Source organism: Lissotriton vulgaris, chromosome 11 (assembly GCF_964263255.1).
Source record: "Lissotriton vulgaris chromosome 11, aLisVul1.2, whole genome shotgun sequence".
In the NCBI taxonomy this organism is placed as follows: domain Eukaryota; kingdom Metazoa; phylum Chordata; class Amphibia; order Caudata; family Salamandridae; genus Lissotriton; species Lissotriton vulgaris.
Window position 1 is genome coordinate 338777529 of NC_141699.1, and position 15048 is coordinate 338792576.

Genomic DNA, 15048 nt, shown 5'->3' on the forward strand with positions numbered 1-15048 from the left:
ATGTATCATGTTGATTAAAGGTAGTCAAAGGGTGTATGGACAAAATATCAATTAAAAAATATCGGCAGAAAAAATATTGGAAAAATAAATAGTAATACCAAATATTGGGGTGCACAAATATCATTTTACATAATATCAATGTTGCTAATATTGTTTGCAATATTATAGTGGCTAAAAATGTTTTTTAATTATTTGAATGTGTGTTTTAGTTGATATATTCATTATATGTGTTATTATTGTTTATATAAAGGCTTTTTTATTAAATGTATTGTAATTTTAAGTGATTTACAATGTTTTATTTAATTTTTATAGCAATATATAGTGTTGTACCGGCTTGGTGTGGCTCATGGGGGATAGGGTGGTAAGTTAATTAATAATAATTAAGAATTATTTAATACATTTTATTTAATTATATGATTGATATTTATTATATAAACAACTGCAAATACTTCTATACATGTTTATGGGCTAATAATGCCTTAAAAGTTACTTCGACTGAAGTGAGCAAAAGCAACTATCTGTTTTTTGTGTGCTTTCTCATGCTGTTATTTAGATAGACCTAAATTGAATGAAGGTTCTACCATATATTTGTTCTGTTGTTTCTAGAATCACACAAGATACAAGTTACTTGCAAACAATGTCTATTCTTGTTTGAAATAAGTTCCTTGTGAACAGTGTTTCTGCTGATCAGCATATACCCAGTTCACAAGGACCTATGTGCCGCTCTTGTTCCTTTGTAAGAATTGTTTGCACAGTCTCCCTGAGCTAGAGCACCGAAGTATGAGCATGCTCTCAAAAAAATACAGACCTTCAACTCCTTGTGTTCTATCTCAGGTTAGCCTGGGGGCAAACATATGTGATCCTTTTCTTTCTGGAATCCTCTTATCTGGCAAGAACTCTCAGAGGCATTTTATGGCTTTACTTCTAGGACCCAGATGACTCCTACTGCAGTCTGCACTCATAATAAGGCAGTGACATAGTATGTTATTACCAAGGCCAAAATGGCTTCCTCTATGTAGACAATTCCTGTTAATTTTCAAATCCATCTTGGCTGGTCAGTTTCCTGTAGATCCCTTCCTACTTATTCATTGCACTCATCTCTAGTTTTTCCTTTAAAAGGATATGGTTTGTACCATACAACACATGCACCCCAGTAACTTTTTTGTTTGACTCGTCCTTACACCCTAATTTCTGATATTTGTCTCTGTTTTTTTCTACTAAGTTTCTTCAAAGATCTTGAAATTCCACCTGTGCTTTTGAAATTCTACTATATTTGTGTTTGGTACTCTCTTGGTTCAGTCTGAACCTGGCTAGTGCTAGGTCCTCTACAGTTCAATTTCTTGAATATTGCAGTCAGCCTGAAGGTTTTTTTATGCCACACAGCTTTTTCCTCCAGTTAGGAACCCTTTAAAGAGATATATGTTGCTTTCATGTGATAAGTATTAAATAACACATTGGCTACAGGGAGAAATCCCCTTTCCTTTTGGCAGCTTCAATAATAGAAAAAAGTGTAATTGTTGCATTGATCTAGTGACAGGGTGTAGTGGGCTCTGCGTGTCTTTGTGTGAAGGGTGTAGTGCATTATTCTTCTGTGGTATTAGGGTTTTGGGTGAATGCTCCGGCCCAGAGCGGTCACAAGGAACACTTTGTAGTGGCTATGAAAGGTGCCTTTTTTAGCAAATTACTTTGCCAGAGCATGTATCTGTTTGCAGTTCTCTGTGATGGTCTGAGATGGATATTCTCATGTCGTGAAGGGGATGGACTATACTGAGTATCCAATTTTGGTAGTCATGTTAAACTGATAAGAGGAAGCATTTCCCACTTAAAAATAGGATAAGAAAAACTCAATTACAGCGAACAACAGCCACTCACCTTCTGATTGGGTTGTTCCCACACTCCTGCACTTTCCGTTTGACATGAACGGTGACATAATCATGGGAAGTGATCTAATAGTGTCATTTGAGATCTTTGAATAACCAGCATAAAGTGACGTTCCCGAAATTGTGCAAATTATGCTGCCATAATTTAAATTCATCTGGGCTCTAACTCCTTAATACTCATTATCTCCTCCCATGTAAAAAAATATCTTCTTGTATAGTGGGGAAATGGATGTGTTCCCTCATATAGGCAAAGCAAGATGAGTTCTCTACCTCCACTCTCAATTAAGTATATACATACTCTCACATATACACATGCAACCCTGATACTCAGATCCCCCAAAGATATACACTACACTCTAATGCAGATCCCATTATCAAACTCATAACCTTCCATACAAAGCCACAACACCCACACACAACGCCACACAAAAACTCAGACCAACTAACTAATTCACATACTTACCTAAAGACAAACCGAAAGACCAGAAACACAAGTTCACACTTCCTCCACGACACGTACATAGAAATGTACCCACGCACAGATATACCCCCATATCCATAAAGATACTTCCCACATAACTACATACAAGCTTCCCCACACCCAGACAAGTATCTCCCACACATAGTGCCTAGATGCAACACTGTACACATATATAGCTGCATACACAATAACACACCACCTAAGACCCTCCTATTAATTCACATAGTACCCCATTCAAAATCTCAAGACCACAAACACACTCCCTTCATGGCACCCTACTTGCAAACTTATAAAAACACACATATATACTCACACAAAGAGAAAAACATTCCACTCAAAGAACTATGATAACTTTACTACACTTAGACCCACACAAAAATGATTTACCCACAAACTTATTCAAACAGTACTAAATATAGAGATCCTCTATCGCTGAATCTGCAGACATCAAGCACAAGCACACAGATCCACATGACCAAATCTACACTGATTACTAGACAAATAACTCACCTCCCCAAAACAAATACACACACAGACCCAGACACACAGAGAGCTCTCATGCAGACAGACCCCCGCATACTTACAAAAAACCACATACAAAACTGCAAATAAGCATACTACCCACACACACACTGTGATATACAGACCCCAACACTGATCTAGCCAGACCAACACACAAACACACAAAAATAAAAAAAATCACACAGACCACAAACAGATAAATACATACGCAGACAGCCCCCGCAAACACACTTTCTCACATACACACAGGCTGCCCCACACTCTACCCACTCACAGAAAAGTGCACTAATACTCACAACTCCAAATAGAAATATTTCCCCTATAGAGACATACAAAAACAGATTAATGCAGACATATACCCAGGCACTTATGGAAAGACGCATACACATGTACTCACACAGTTAAACCCAGGCACAAACAGAGGTGCATTCACAAACCTATACAGGTTCCCCAGTAACAGATACAAAGACATAAAAAGACACACATCGACAATGACACGAACAGACGCACACTCAAACCCCTCGCAAACAGACCCACACATTGACAAACATGCAGATGGGTGTGGCTTGATGCCCACAGAAGATGGCAGCATCCAAGTAGTTCTCATTGGGATGGTGCAGGATGCCAGCAGCACTACAGTGATATTCCCATTGAAGGCCCGGTGTATTCGAGCCGGGACGTACTGATGCCGTCGGGGGCCACCTCTGTTTGTTTCGCGGATCTCCAGCATAACGTGGAGCTGCATTGCATTTGAAGACACAGGTCTCCTAACGGAGATGTCCATGATTTTGTGAACCCAGGGGAAACTTTAACCAGCAACTTTGAAGAAATTATCTCGGCCTCCGGTTAGGTTTTTTTTGTTGTTGTTTTAACAGTGCTCTGCTCGCTTTAACTAATTTTGCTGCTCTTGGAATAGCAGGCATGTCTTTAAAAAAATATATATAGTATTAGCATTAACGTCTCCTCACAGAGCCATGAATGTGACACAGTGCTCTCTAAGAAGTGGAGGCACTGGTTTTTATTAACAATGTTTTTTGGCTGGCTATTTTGACTTGTCTTTCTTGGGCTTCTAGTCAAGCATTATTTCTAAGCATGCTTATATCAAATCGCCTCCTCTTGTTGGACTTTGTAATGGTACCTAGGCTTGCAATATTGTCTACTCCTTCTGTTATAATTACTGTTTGGGCATTTTCATGATACACCATCCTCATATATATTGATGCAACATCTTTCTTTGCAAATGTGTTCACATTTTATTGATAAAAGTCACTTTGCTTGCCTTTTTAATTAATTTTATTTTCTCTTTAGGAAGATTGAAAAAGATGAAATCTTCATGGATACCCACCACTCATAAATTTATCAAACATTCCACTCGTTTTCCATAATTCTAAAGAATTGAAGATTCCATGGTTTCTTTGCATGAGGGCAGGTCCTCATCAAGCTCTATTGGGGCCCCTTCCCTACTTGCAACAGGAAAAGCTTCTTCTAAACGTTTGAAATAGGATCTATCATCCCTACGAAATTTCTTCTGGTTGCTTCCATGGATCTTCTATTGGAGGAGATATGTGCCATGTGGCTCTATATAGAGGAGACTAACGACAACTTACAACACCTTGCTGACAGGTGGTCTCAGATGAAGGAAAGACTTAATACTGCAACAAAAAAATATTGCATCTTTTGGATCAACTAATCTCAAAGCACAATTTTCATCTCTTCATAAACAGGTTGGGGGTCTCAAAAATAGAAATAGAAGGAACAATCTCTGTCTATATGGGCTGCCTGAAGGTTCAGAACGTTCTAAGCCATTAACTTCTTTAAATCATTTCTTCATAAACTTCTGAACATGCCAGAAGGAACACTTCTCAATATCCAGCACGCCCACAGATTAGGTCATCAATCTGTGGCGGTTTCCACTTCAAGAAGACCGTGAGGAGTTAACATGAACTTTTTGAAATATACTGACCTCTTTAAGGTTCTGTCAGCAGTCAAATCATGAAAACATATTTCACTGTTAGGTAACCAACAATATTTTTCCCAAGACTATGAAAAGAATATTGCTGACAGACGCAGAGAACTTCTAAATATAAGACCGGACATTCGCTCTCTTGGAGCTCGTTTTAGTCTTGTTCATCCCTGCTTGATCAAAGTTATTAATAAAAACAAGACTACTACTTTCGAGGATCCTGTCAAATTGAAGAGTTTCATCAATGCTTGTAAGATAGAAAATATGGACACATATGGAGCGCCCACATCTTAACTTGTTCCATAATTATATATTCTTTATGTAGTTTTAGATTTCTTAACATGATCTTAAAATATCACCATGTTGATAATTAGTGTTTTTTCTCTTTTTTAAGAGTTGCCATTGATAATATTTCGCACTAGCAATCCTTTATTCCCTTACTGGTACTCCCTCATTTGTGGCCTTCCTCATTTTGTGTATTGTGTGCTGCGATTTTCCCTTGCCCTCCCTGTGGAATCTCGGCAAGCCATCTGTTCCATGTGGTCTCACCCCCCCCCACCCTGTATTTTTTGGATTCCTTGTTTTTATAGGTATGTTTTACTCTTTCCTTGTTAGCTCATTACTGTCCCTCCTCTTCTTGCTTTCTAGATCCTAGTCCCTTCCCTATCAATTTTTGCACTTATTTTCTCGCTGCATTTTCTTAACTCTCTACACTTTTCTATTCTCTGTCTCCCCTTTCTTATTTTTTAAAGTTGTTTTGTTTATACTAGTTGTTACATGGTTTACATCCAGTTTCTTATATGCTTGGTCTGGTTTGTTTAGTTTATTCCTCTGTGAAAGCTTTTTATGTCTTTGAAAATTGTCTCTTGGAACGTCAGAGGTTTAAATTGCCCTAGTAAGAGACAACATGTTTTATCACATTTATCTCAGCTTGGAGCCAGTATAGCTTTAATTCAAGAATCACACCTTACGGAAAATGAGTCATTATAATTGAAAAGAGGTTGGGTGGGTGAATTATTCTTTTCGCCAGGTGACGGTAAAAGGAATGGGGTTATAACTGTTTGTCATAAATCGCTTTGTACTCAGCAGATTTCCCAAAACCTAATGATGTAGGTAGATGGCTATTTACCAAATTAGTTGCGAAGGTTCCAGTCTCTTTGTTCAATCTGTATGCTCCCACCACCGGTGACTGCCACTCTTGGTCTTGCCTAACTCTATAACTTGCAAAATATTCTGATGACAATTTTATCCTTGCAGATGGCTGTAATCAGATTTTAGATCCCTTTATTGACTCTAACTCCACAGTATCCTTCATACCAAATAAATCTCACAATCTTTTTGTTCAGACTTTTAAGCAGGGGAACTTAATTGATGCCAGGATGCTTTGCAACCCCACTTTGAGGGAGTACACTTACTTTTCCTCTGCCCATCAGACCCAATCACGAATAGATTACTTTTTATCATATCACACAATGTATCACAATCTTTACACTCTGCTGATGTTGGTTCCATCCTACCCTCTGACCATGCCCCTATTTCAATCCAGTTTGATATTATTACTAAGTCAAATAAACCTAGAAGATGGCGTTTTAACAGTTTACTCTTTGTATACCCAACCATAACCTCCTCTTTTGCTTTGTCATTTCATTAATATTTTCAATTTAACCAAAAACATAATTTGTCTTTTCACATCATTTGGGACGCCTTCAAAGCAAGAGCTTGTGATTTTATTATTACATATGCTTCCAACCAACGCAGTACCTTGCCTACTTATGCCACTGAACTTTTAGCAAAGGTAAAGAGACTGGAACATTCCTTTTTACGCTTCTAAATCAAAAGAATGCTTCTCAGAATTAATTCTTACTAAACTTCAATTCAATAAGGAATCTACAGATAATGCTTCACTGTATTTAGTAAAGTCTATTGCAAAATGTTATGGAGGTCAGAATAAGTTGGGCAAACTATTAGCGAATTATCTTAAAGTCAAGGTTAATAAATTTAGCAGTGAATCATTTATAGATACATACCAAATACCAAAGTATAAAGACTCAGATATTTTTGAGGAATGTGTACAGTTTTATAAGTCTTTATGTACACTAGGGGACATACCTTTTGACTCGGGCATTTCTCAATATGTTTCTACTATTCAAAAATCCTCTGATACTCAAATTGACTTAGCATTGTTGGAATTACATACTGCATTGACTACATTCAACAAAAGATAAAAACCCGGGTCCAGATGGAATTACAGTTGAATTTTACGCACACTTTGCTCTGTTAATTCACCCAAGATTACATGCATTTTTTTACTTCCTTTTTCACATTCATGTAAATCTTCTGCCTCTTTTTTAACTGCCTTAATTTGTCTTATTCAAAAAGAGAGAAAGGACCTGCATTACTGCAACAGTTACAAGCCTATTTTGCTACTCAATGTTGATTCTAAAAATGTTTCTAAAGCTTTAGCTTTGCAACTAGAATTTACCTTCCTGGATTGCTTGGTAAAGAACAATCAGGTTTTATTAAAAGACGCCATGTTTCTGATAATACATGTTTATTTTTTGATATTCTATCCAAAACTTACCAGAAGTCTGAATCAATTGCCTTATATGCAAAAAAAACATTTGATCAGGTTCATTGGCCTTTCATTTTTCACACACTTAAATGGTTTGAACCAAAAATTATATCCCTTCTCTACACGGCCTCAAAAGCAGCAATTTTTGCAAATGATCTCACCTCTTCTTATTTTACTTTAAGTAGAGGTATTTGTCAAGGATGTCCTCTTTCCCCTTTTCTTCTTAATTTAGCATTAGAACTTTTTTATCTAAACTAGGACAGAATTAAGACATTCACGGATTTACTTTTAATAACCAACAGATCGAATTAGCAGCATATGCTAATGAAGTTTTATTGTTTATCTCCCAGCCTCAATCTTCACTACCGGCTTTTTTTTACAAGAGCCTCATATAGGCTTTTATCTGGGTATAAATTGAATATTGAGAAATGGGAAATACTGCCTTTGACTAAATTTACTTTCAAAGATGATTTCTAACTATCCAACTTTATGTGGAGTCCTTAACATATTAAATATCTTTGTTTATGGTTTACCCAATCTAGTACAACTTCAATTTCTTTAAACTTAGAAAAATGCATCAATAAGTTAACCACATTAACTAGCAAATGGCACCCTCTATATATTTCCTGGTGAGGTCGACTTGACACCATTAAAATTATGTTAACTCCTATTATATTATATACTGTCTCTAATATTCCATTGTCTATACCCCTAAAATCCTTTCAAAAGGTGAAATCTATACTTACCTCATTCCTGTGGAATAATATAAAACCTTGTATGTCATTGTGTAATTTAACACGTCTAAAGTCAGAAGGTGGGTAAATTTCCCCGAGTTTTCAAAATATCAAAAGGCGCTTTTGTTACTTCAAACTTCTTAATGGTTTCCTGACTCTCTAATAGTTGGAATGGAAAAGTCTTTTCTTTCCCCTTTCTCTTTTCAAGCATACTTACCTTTCTACTCGCAAACCACAATCTCCCTCTATTCCTGTTCTTAAATACTCATGCAAATTATTAGACTCTTTACTTCATTACATGCCAACAGATCTTACTACTTTTTGTAATTCTACATTTTGGCATAATATGTCTAAATTAGTTCATAGCAAATGCATCTAATGGAAATGCTGGAGGAATTTGGGTAAATTGACTTTTTGACCATGATACATTTCTATTGTTTTAACAAGCTCATCACCTCCTTAACTTTCCTCTTTCTTTTCAAAATAAATTTAGAATATTACATAGAGCATGTTGCAATGCATATGCTCAATTTCAATGTTCTCTTCCTTCTGTCTTATCCCCCACTAGTCGCTGGGACAACCTTCTGCATACATGCCCCAAAAACATCTATTTATTCCTATTTACTTTCCTCCACTACTGATAGGGACAAAACAAATGTAGAATTATTTTGGGAAAATGATTTGGGAGTAGAATGGTCAATTCCCCTGTGGCATAATGTTTGGATCAAAATTAAGTACTCCTCTAGAGCAGCAAGCACCACACAGACTCTTTTCTTTATATATGATAGACTCTTATTAACCCCTGTGGTCTTACAAAAAAACGCATGCTGATACTCCTGTTACATGCGGGACATACTCTTTAGCACATGCTGATTTAAAACCTTTACTTTTCACTTGTCCCTCTGTGCATCACTTTTGGAAACAAATTCGGTCACTGATTAACTCAATTTTTCACTTTGCAGTTCCTTTTTCATTTGTTAACATCATTTGGGGAGATTGTCCAGTGATTGGAGAACGCACTCACTCACCACACACATTCTATACTTACTGTTAGAAGCTGCATTTCAGCAGATCACCAAAAATTGGAAGGACTTATCTAAATTATCTTTCCAAGCTTGGTTGTATGCAGTTTGTCATAATCACAGATTAGATACAAAATATGCTTATCCTCTATCTCTGGCTGTGAAGCATTTAATGTTATGGTCTCCTATTACAAGTTTTTTAGATGATAGAGCAATACGCTCCTTTGCGTGTTAATCTGTTCAACGAGAAGTTCTTCAGCCTCCTTGACTTTCCCTTTATTACTAATAGAAATATCTTAACATGTTTATTATTATTATTAATATGATTTATGTATACATTATATTGTATCTCTTCATATATAAGCCAGACTTTTCTCATTCCAGACCATGTACAACTCCCTCTTTCCCCAGAAAAATTATTTACGTACATAATGTAGATTGTATGATTATTTCCTATTGTATTGCATTATATCCTTGGTCTTAACATATCTTCAATAAACTTACTCTTTAAACTTGACAAACACGCAGACACACAGTCCCTACTTAAGCTCATACTTAATAATATGGGTAGGGGAAAATGTGCACATGCACAAACAATGTACACATAAACACACATTCACAGCTCAAGCTCACACCGCCTGCACCCAAAACTCAACAACTCCTCTACAGGCAGAAATGAGGGCTGAGAGCGGGTGCCAGGCAAGGAAGAAACAGAGCTACTGATCTCGAAGATGACATGTATCTCCAAAGCTTGCAACATGATTTCTGTCTGTTGCTTCCTGAGAGAAATACTTGAGACTGAAGCAGAAAGTGAGTCTGTGTCGGAAACCTGAGGTGGGAATGCAGTTCAGCAGGTGATCTGAACTATGCGGTAATGTAAGTGTCATTTAGGGCATTCAGTTGAAGTATGCTTTGAAGGCTGTGCTCCGGAGTCAGCAGAGCATAGGAGGAAGGGCAGTAGTGAGTGTCTTTGTGGTTTTGTGAGTGGGAAAGACTCCAGCAGGGCCAGAGAGGAATGAGTGCAGGAGTGAGATTTGGGTGAGTCCAGGGCTCCCAGGATAAGTGCCATGGGACCAAAGGTGTTCTGATGCAAGATAATATTTAGCAGCAGTCAATCACAGGGTAGCAAGAAGTATAGAATGAAGGCAAAGTATCCATTCCACAGTGGGAGTGAGTGGACCCTGGGAATCTTGAGACACAAAAAGAAACCCATTCTACATGGCAGATGTTTGTCAAGAACAGGGCCAACAACTAGTAAGAGAATTGGGGGGTATGGGATTCTGTTCCTGTTGCATCTTAACTGTGCCTAGAGTGGTTGCTACCAGGCAATGCTGGCACAGATGGATGCTAATCAACGGAAAAGGTAAACTCACCTCTCTTAGTATTCCCCAGGCTTTAAGAAACCACCCTATACCATTTCCATTAGATAGTGGTTCCCTTTTACCTTTCGGAGTATACAAGTTATGGGCGCAAACATTAGCACTAGGCCATATACAGCATTGGAGAATCAATGTACCATTCAGCTAGTACTGAGTCTGTGTTGTGCAGGGCACATCACCCTTACTCGTTTTGTTTCTTGTATGGGTAGTAAGAGTAAATGAAGGTTGTAGACACAGGGGTGCACGAACTGGGACTGCCCCTGATACAGCACATTTAGCTACCAGTGCCAAAGGGCTGGAGAAGAAGAACCCATGTAGAATTCTCTCGGGCAGCAGAACTATCTGCAGCACCATGATATGGATGTATCGATTTGAAAAGGCTTCACCTTCATGGGCATCCTCTGACCCCCATAGGTTTTGGAGGTCAGCTCTAGCATGGGGCAAAGGTGGTCATAGGGGTTCATAGGAAAAGAAGGTAGAGGATTTCAGAGGAGGTGGTTGTCCATCAACTGTGGTTTTTGCATGTGGGTGGTGGAGGTATCTAGAAGAGAGATTTTCAAGGGTTGTGAGGAGTATGGAAGGATGATAGACCAGTGGTACATATGATTTCTAAGGAGGAAAGGTAGGGATTGTCAAGTAGTGCTCAGAGGAGCCATGGTAGGAGTCAGAGGAGCAACAGTAGGATGTAGCAGAGAAGTTCAAAGGAGTGGTGGCAAGTGGATAAGGACATCAGTGATTGCAGTTCAACAGTAGCTACTTAGATCTTGACTGAGTGCAGTTGAGCATTTGCATTAGGGATACAGCATTCTTTTAATCTTTCACTCTAAATGAAAGATAGGTTCCTGTAGGACAGTCTCTGGTGTCACTTTCATGCAGTCATGCCATCTGCCACATGATCACTTATCCACCACTCACTGTAAGAGCTTGAGTGAAGTCAGGTGTTGTTAATGAACTTTGATCCGCAGTGGGGTTATTGATGTTTGAATTACCATTGTGCAAAAGTTTTTATTATTTGGCTTCGGTACAGGTTTGTTAGACTGTATTTGCTTTATCTTCTGTATATCTGTTCGGCGCTGCCTCTGCTTTACACTTTGTGCCGGAATGAGATTGCGCTAAGCTCACTGCCTGGCCACGTGTCTTGTATCTCGGCGCTTTATCTGTGTGAGAGAAAACTGCCAAGCATCCACCCCAACTTACAAAGTTCCAGGATGGTTTTAACAAAGAACCTTAAAAGAACTGAGCGACGACCTTTATTTGCAATTGCGAAAATCCCTTGTTTTAAAGTATTCTTCAGATGTCCCTACCTGCAGCGAATATATAGGTTGCAAATGACATTGTCTAGACCAATTAGGTCTAATTTTATACATTTAATCTCCTCCTATGGAGACCATCCAAATTGCAGCTAAAACTGTTTTCTAATGCCATCGTATTTATTGTGCACATTTATGTCAGTTGCCTTGTTTCACTTGATATTAAAATTCAAGAAGTACCTTTACCTCTCACTGTTCTTTTCTATTTGACACAAATGGGCCCAAAAAGAATGAATTGGTAACTGGTCAACTGGAAATTTCACGAAGCACTGTAGAAAACACAACTGAGAGTCTGGGACCCTGCACAACCTAATGTCATTTTAGTGTAAAGTCTTACAATAAGAATAGTTGTCCTTTTTGGAATTGAGTCAGTTTGAGTTTCTTTTAATTTGTCCCTGTTGGTACCAGTCTGTTAGCTCACCTTTGCAGTTACCAATGATGGAATGGAGTGTCCTCAGGTGTAATGGCAGTGTATCAGATTGAATCAAGTATTTCCACACTCTGGACCTGATTCACAAAGGTAAACTCAGACTAAAGTCTAACTTTACGACTTTCGGTATTAACAAAGGGTATTTACGAGTAGTGAAGTTAGACTTTTGTCTCAGTTAAAATCAAGTTTTTGTCTTAAGTTTAACTGAGACCAAAAGTCTAATTACAAGGGGGAATTTACAAGAAGCAAAGTTAGACTTTTGGCCCAGTTAAACTTAAGACCAAAACTTAAGTTTAACTGAGACAAAAGTCTAACTTTACTACTCGTAAATGCCCTTTGTGATTAGACTTATGGTCTCAGTTAAACTTAAGATTAACTGAGATCAAAGGTCTAATCACAAAGGGCATTTATGAGTAGTTAAGTTAGACTTTTGTCTCTGTTAAACTTAAGTTTTATTCTTCAGTTTAAGTAAAACCAAATGTCCTTAGACGTTTGGTCTCAGTTAAACTTAAGACCAAAACTGAAGTTTAATTGAGACAAAAGTCTAACTTTACTACTTGTAAATGCCCTTTATGATTAGACTTTTGGTCTCAGTTAAACTTAAGATCAAAACTTAAGTTTAACTGAGACAAAAGTCTACCTTTACTACTCAAATACCCTTTTTTTAAACCGAAACTCGTAAAGATGGACTTTCGTCTCAGTTTACCTTTGTGAATCGGATCCACTAAGTTTTTGATGTCTCAATAACTGGGAGATATATGTCCAGATTTGGGTCATACGTTTTCTGTACCATATCTACTGCAGTTGGATTTCACTAATAAGACCCAGTGAATCTGAAAATTTATCAGGTTGCAACTCACATTTTGTTGGTCTCTGTAGTAATATCCAAGAAGAGTACAGAGATTTTTTATTTATATAAGTTTTATATAGCGTTAGCTAGACCCGTAGGTGTCAGAGCACTTTACATGATCGTGATAGAATACAGTAATTCAGACATGTAATGAATATATGAGTCGAGAGTTCAATAGACAAATGGATGGAGGATAATTAACACTGGTGCAGATTGAGTCAAATCTAGTGGGTGGCTGGCCCTATTCCGTGACCTACGAAGTGAGAGGAGGCTTCAGGTGTATTTGTTTTGCTTCAAGAACAAATGGAGCTGCTTACACAGAGATATGCTTATGGGTGGAAGAGTGTATCACTACAGTTGGATTCAGAAGACAATGTTAGTGATTTCTGACTGCTTTGTATTTTTAGTAAGTAAACTCAATATCCTCAAATAAAAGCTTGTCTTTGTGAAAATAAAACACACTTTTGTCTTGAAATACTAGTTTACATTGTATGTTATTACACATTGGTCATCAAACAACAACTATTTTTTTCAAGTACATACATCTACTACTGCCACACATGGACAGATATGCCCCTGCAACAAATGCCAGGGATGCCCATACTATGCCAGGAATTACACCATTATACTGTTGTAGGAATGTCCCCAATATGTTGTGGTTAAGCACCATCATGTCTGGACTTCCAATATGCTAGAAACTGCCTCTATAAATCCCAGGATATCCTTAATTTTCCAAGGGTGTTCCAGTACATGCCAAGGGTGCCACAGATGCCCACAATCTGGTAAGAATGATGACCATTATGCCAGGTACAGTAATATGCTAGTGATGGGATATTTAACAGTAAGGATGCCTACAGTATACAGAGAATTGGGAAGCATTATTCCAGGTTTATGCCAAAAATGGCTACTCCAAAGCCTAGGGACATAGAGGCATAAGGTGTCATGTGTCTAAAGATGCTTATGGGTAGGTGAGGTGGCCAATTTAGAGGAACACTGCAAGACCAAGAGAATACCAAAGGAAGCAGGCACATGCTCTCACTTTGCCACACAAGCAGAGGCACACATGCAAAAACACTCTTAGATACAAAGATGCATGCAAACATGCTCACACATGTGTCTTGGTGCACAGACACACACATACATAGACATAGACACGTGGGCATTTACACCCCACTCCCTCAACAATAAAGACATGTTTTTACTTCTCTGTTTTCTTCAGTCTCTCTCTGTCTCCTACTCCAGCTCTAAAATCTGACCCTGTTTGTGCTCCTCTTCTCCATTCTAGCTTCTGGAATGAAAGACTCTGAGTTCATGCCAATACTGTGACTGGGTGTGAAATGTATAAACAGCATATCTCCCTGCAGCTTGAACATGATAGTGACTGGCGGTGTGGCAATATATCTGTCGCCAATAACATTGCAAGTGTATGTGCAGGGGCTACCATTGAATGGTTGTCCTATTGTGTGTGACATACCGTGCTCTGCTATAAATGTGATGATCATAGTGTCAGGACATAGCTGTGTAACTCAACCCAAGTGAATCTTTGTCCCAAAAAAAACAAAGTGTCTATTTGTAATGGGTCACGTTGATAATAACACATGTGGTTTGAACTTTTTCTCCTGATACTCTTAAGGTCTACATAGGGGTGGGCAAGGTTGTCCTCACATAGCACAGGTAGGTCCTTCGAGAAGACTGAGTTTAATACAAGATATGCAAGGCTGGTCTTGTGCCTGAAAATCTGAACTTTGGCTATGCATTTCAATGGGTGATTCACATTTTCACCATTGTTTTGCTAGTATAAATGATCTCTAATATATTTTCCTAGTGACTGTCTACTCTCCAATGTCTGTAAGCCACACGATAAATGTTGCTCATGCAGCAGACGTGGCTGGCATCCACTTTTCC